The 6,000-nt window shown below is 42.5% G+C and overlaps 1 pseudogene; it reads left to right on the top strand.

Annotated features, from left to right (window-relative positions):
* Positions 1-2,335: 2,335 nt before the first annotated feature.
* Positions 2,336-6,000, top strand: part of LOC147109791 (histone-lysine N-methyltransferase PRDM9-like) — a 502,134-nt pseudogene continuing 498,469 nt past the window's right edge.

Genomic DNA, 6,000 nt, shown 5'->3' with positions numbered 1-6,000 from the left:
CTTCCCGCTGCCGCGCCATTACCTCTGGTGGCCGCCCAAGGATCTATCCTTGGCCCCCCTCCTATTTCTCATCTTCAAGCTGCCCCAAGGCAACATCATCTGAAAACACAGCGTCAGTTTCCAAATGTACACTAACAACACCCAGCTCTACCTCACCACCACCTCTTTCGACCCCTCCACAGCCTTTAAATTGTCAGTCCGCTCGTCCAATATCCAGTACTGGATGAGCAGTACCTTTCTCTCACTAAATATGGGGAGGACCGAAGCCATTATCTTCAGTCCACGAAACAAACTCCATTCCCTAGCCACTGACTCCATCCCTCTCCCTGGCAATTGTCTGAGGCTGAATCAGACTGTTCGCAATCTTGGTTTCATATTTGACCCCGAGATGAGCATCTGATCACATATCTGCACCATCACCAAGACCGCCTATTTCCACCTCTGGAAGATCGCCCGACTCGGCCCCTGCCTCAGTTCATCCGCTGCTGAAACCCTCATCCATGCCTTTGTTACCTCTAGACTTGATTATTCAACGTACGCCTGGCCAGCCTTGCACTTTCTACTCTCCTCAAACTTGAGGTCATCCAAAACTCTGCTGCCTGTGTCCTAACTTGCACCAAGTCCCGGTGACCCATCACCCCTGTGTTCGCTGACCTACATTGGCTCCCCGTTAAGCAACGCCAAAAATTCTCATGCTTATTTTCAAATCCCTACATGGCCTCACCCCTCCCTATCTCTGTAATCTCCTCCAGCAATGTGGAAATATGATTTTGCCCTTACTAGTGCATGATGGGATGCTTGACATCTAATGTATTTTTGTACTATTGCCTGTGGACTAAAACCGAGTCAGCAGCAACTAACGTAATCTTCTGACCTATTGCAATTAAATTAATCACAACCTGCCAGAACAATACATTGCAGAACTATTGGGTAACCGCACTGCTAATGACATCTGGCCAAAGAATGAAAACAATTCTGTTAAAGGTCAATCTCGTTTCTCTTTATCTGCATGAATACTGAAATAGCTTTGTACAGAGTTGACTAGCTAACTTTTATACATGATCATATTGAACTTGTGTTCTTCACTGTATAAATATGATAATCAGACATGAGTGAGCAAATCATTTTTTTGGTAACAAGATTCAGACAAAACCTCCTGACAGAATATAATTAACTAACTTTGTCTGAAGACATTTCTGTCCTGCTGACCTTTTGATTGTCCTTGTTTAAACTCTTAATGTGTTTAAGATGATACAATACCATTACATGTGATCGATGGAACGCTTGCTTGTTTGAGTGTATAAATATGCTGCATTCGCTGATGTCCTTTAGAGATGTTGGCCTAGCCTTTGTCCAGGCAGCTCTCTCCTTGTATACACTTGTATGCAAGTAAAATAAAGCTTTGCTTATCTGACGGTACAGTTTGTTTCAGAGTCTTACTCAGAGTCGAGACTTCGACAAGCCCCACAAAATTCCGAAATATCTACACTCCTCTAATTCTGGCCATCCCCAATTTTAATTGCTCCACCGTTGGCGGCTGTGCATTCAGCTACCAAAGCTTTAAGCTCTGGATTTCCCTCCCTAAACCCCTCTGTTTCTCTACCGCTCTTTCCACATTTAAGAAGCTCCTTAAAACCTACCTCTTTGACCAAGCTCTGCCCTCATATCTGTTTATGTGTCTCGGTGTCAAATTTTGATTAAAAATGCTCCTGTGAAGCACCTTGGGATGTTTAACTACGTTAAATGAGCTATATAAATACAATTTTGTTGTTGTGATACCTCTTCAGCAGAACTTGTGTTGTCAATGGTCTCTTCATCCGCCTCCATTGGGCCAGCTGGTAGAGGTGGGCTGGGCCTCTGCTCTGGAGTTGAAGATGATTGGAGCATCAAAACCTTCTCTAAAGGTTTCTGCTGTAGCCACTTCCTTCTCAAATATAGCTGGTGACAGATGCTTCCCTTTCGAAGATGACTACTGAAGATTCATCCTGGCATATGAGCTGGCTACTACTCTGTTCCCTCAGAGTCTGGCATGAAAGAAGTGTATCATATCCTTCTCTACTAGGCAGGCTTTTTGGGTGAAATGAACTGATAGTTGGGCTTGTCCAGCTTTATTTTTAGTGTACCATAGTACAAAGATCATATGGACAACAACCACACCATCATGACATTGATGTGTTTTGTAGGGAGGCTGCCCTTTATGTGATTTTCTACCAGCGATTAGTGCCAGCCCACTCTAGTGATGGCAGGATAGTCTTGTAAAGAATGGCAGATCTGACTGGGCAGCTAATCCCACATTTGTAGAACTTTAGTTTGTGGAGATTACAGATTTTGATGCCTAGATGTAACAGGAATCACATTCATTTTATTTTTTCAGATTATAGACAAGTTTAAAGACATTGCCGTTCATTTTTCCAAAGATGAATGGGCAGAGCTGAGTGAATGGGAAAAGATTCGTTATAAGAATGTGAAGCGGAACTATGAAGCCATGCTTGCAATAGGTTTGTACAAAATCCATTTTTAAAATTCCTTTCTACATTTCTCCCTTCCTCTCCTGAACACTTTGATACGTACTGGCATACGTTCCTTCCAATATTGCACCCAAGTAGATATTCTCCTCATGTGAGGTCAGACATTTTGTCTGGGATTTTCCATTTCACCATTGCTTGCACACATTAGGAACACATATCAGGAAATCCTCGGCCTGTGATACTCTGAATATTAATTTAATGGCTGTAAAGTTACTGGCTGATGTTCAGAATTTCCCAATATATGCTCCTTATGAGGGTCAGGAGTGCTGAAGCAAAAAATCCTGTCTGAGAGTTGGTGGACAGCAAAGCTGATCCTGAACCTGCCTTCATCTGACCAGCACACATGTATTTTTCAGCAGAAAAACTGGATAGTGACCAAGGGTGAAACTCCTGACTGATATTTTTACCCCTTCCTAACCCGAAGTGAGGCCACTTTTAACATTTCTGTTGTCACTGTGGCTGAGATGAGCTAACTGCACAGGTCAGGCATCAAACCTGGGTCTTTCTGGTCTTTCTGACCCTGTTCCATTCTTAGACAGTACATTTTACCAAATAAGCTATTTGGAGAGCCTGATAGTATTCAGCTTCTGGGATTCATTCCAATCCTACTAATTCTCCCAGGCAAGCACTGAATGTTGCTAAAATGGCAATTGAGTGCCATTCTATGCACCAGTCGTTGCTGTTTTGAACCAGGCGATAGAATACGTACACTTTTTCCTTTAATTTTCCCTTTCCTGAGAGAACAGTTTCCAAACCAACCCTGCAACACAATCTCCATTAACTGATTTCCAATAGATATTGGAGATTTTACACTGCAATCAAAAGCAATGACTTATCTCAATGAGATGATGGTGTTCATAGATAGCACAAAGCCACATTCAGTGGCCCCCAGTTACCCCTTATTAGCATGAGTTTAAACTTTAGAACTAGTTGCTAGACACAGCCTGGCAACATATTTGTGTGGAAATTGCCCTGAATGGAGAATGTGCCCACAACTCAATGCTCCTATTCATATAGGGAGGGATTGCCCTGGTTAAGGTTATGGTTGCATAGTGGTTCTGTTACTGGACTAGTAATCCAGAGGCCTGGACTAATGATCCAGCGACATGAATTCAAATCACACGATGGCAGCTGGAGAATTTAAATTCAATTAATTAAATAAATCTGGAATAAAAAGCTAGTGTCAGTAATGGTGACCATGAAACTACCGGATTGTCATAAAAACCCATCTGGTTCACTAATGTCCTTTAGGGAAGGAAATCTGCCATCCTTACCCGGTCTGGCCTATATGTGACTGCAGACCTACAACAATGTGGTTGACTCGTAACTGCCCTCTGAAATGACGGCTCACCACCACCTTCTGAAGGGCCATTAGGGATGGGCAAAACATGCAGGCCTTGCCAGCGACGCCCACATCCCGTGAATCAATTAAAAAAGGGTTGCTATATGTAGTGGCATCAGAAGCACATTGATGTTCAATGCATTTACAGTATCGCACAGTGACACTGTCACTGGAGGTAGCAAAAGCAGAGTTATTGTGTGAAACCAGTAGCAGTGGAAGGAAGTGTACTGTTCTGTTTTACTTTATGTAGAAATGAGTGAAACTGGAAGGAAAATAAGGATTGCATTTTTGTTCCCTTTAAAAAAAATTTGACTGGTCTCCATCCAGTGTGGCTTTTCCCCCATTCTTTGTGCTAAACCATTACATTATTATCATTAAATACTAAACCATGAATAAAATCAATAAATATTGGAATAAGGGAGGTGAACTCTGCATCTCAGATGCTATCACTGCCCTGCCTTTCCCTTGGTCCTGTGAGTGACCATCAGCTGTCACAAATGTAAAGCTCCTTCCTTCGGACTCTCCAATGGGTGCAATAGGGATCAGTGACATACTACTAAAGAAGAACTGTGAAAAGATGACTCTTCGAGGTCCAGGGTCTGAGTGCTGTGCTCCCAGCACCCCAGCATAACATAAAAGCTCCTTTTCATCTGATGAGTCCGAGTTGGATTTAAATCCAGATGCCATCAATGAAAGGAAAGCCTCTGTACTGCTCTTACCTGATATTATTCTAAAGTGGTTAGATTCAACAGATGCCTTACATCAGTAAGTTAAATACAGGCAATTACCAACTGTAGATGATTGGAATATTTTAATTTTCACAGGATTGAATGTACCAAAGCCAGCATTCATGTCAAGACGTAGCAGGGGGTGCCAACCCCGTGTGTATGAATTGAGTGACTCGGATGAGGATTGGACGCCTAAACCTCTTGTGAAAAACCCACCACGTAAATTGAATGTGTTTTCTTCATTAAAATATTAAGTGTTTATTTTTTTAAACCTGATTGCAACCAGTTTGGCCAGGAGCTCGTACAAATTTGTTGTCAGGAGGCAGTTACTTTTAGGTTTTGCCTAACTGGAAAGATAAGTAAATTGACTTATATTTTTCCTGGCTGAAATATATACTTAATGCAAGTTTTCTTTTTCTAATTTTTATCTGCATAATGTGTTGATTCTTCTTTGGGCTGGAATACACTCGATATTTTTAGAATCATCATGCTGTTAACTTAACTAAACTAAATTCGATTATCCAAATCACTGACATTACTTTTTTTTAAGAGGTGAGAATCTTTAAGCCTCCCTTTAAGAATGAAGATACCAAGAAGACTAAGAAAGAGAGCACCAGAAAGGTAATTCAGTGTGAACAGAAATTCTTATCAGACTAATGTGTCAAGGTGGAAACAAACTGCTAGAAAGTCACAGCAGGCCTGTCAGCATCTGAAAGATATATTGATACAGGGTCCTCCTCAAACATTAACCAGTCTTTCTCCTTCAGACACGAATTTACCTGCTACACACTTCCAGCATTTTCTGTCTTTATCTCTCATTTCCAGCAATTAATTTTCTTTATAATTCTGTTGGATGAGTGCCCAATCTGTGGCCGATGACCTTGGCAACTTGACTCTATTGGTAATTATATTTCTTACTTTCTTACTTTTCCTATTTGAATTTCATGACTTGGAGATTTGGAAATGAACTATCCTTAACACTGTTTGTGGATAAATCCTCCATCAGCATCTCAAAATATGTGAACAGCAGCAGCTTGAAATATTGGCAAATTAATTGGAACTTGGATTAAACTTTATGGGGGAGAAATTCAGTTGTTAGCGCCAGCCGCTAGCGCCTTAAGAGGGCGATAAGTGGGGCGCGAAGCGGCTAGTGCCTGGGCGCGGTGCGACCTGTGCCTCTCGCGAAATTGAGCGGACATTTAGCAGCGGCGCAAAACCGCAACGCCCGCTCAGCTGCGCGCGCAGATCCTGACGTCATTTCATGGTGCAACGCCCTTGGTGCGCCCCGAACCGGAACTTCAGTGGCGCCCCCTTCTTTCCGCCTGGCGCTCCCAGCGATTGGTTGACTGGAACGGTTCCCAGTTGCTGTGGGGCTGGGGGGGTTGCTATTTAAAGGGAGCTC

The sequence above is a fragment of the Somniosus microcephalus genome, chromosome 12 (assembly GCF_052327205.1).
Source record: "Somniosus microcephalus isolate GS21.2 chromosome 12, FLI_Smic_1.0, whole genome shotgun sequence".
Classification (NCBI taxonomy): domain Eukaryota; kingdom Metazoa; phylum Chordata; class Chondrichthyes; order Squaliformes; family Somniosidae; genus Somniosus; species Somniosus microcephalus.
This window is presented reverse-complemented; position numbering and strand designations above follow the sequence as displayed.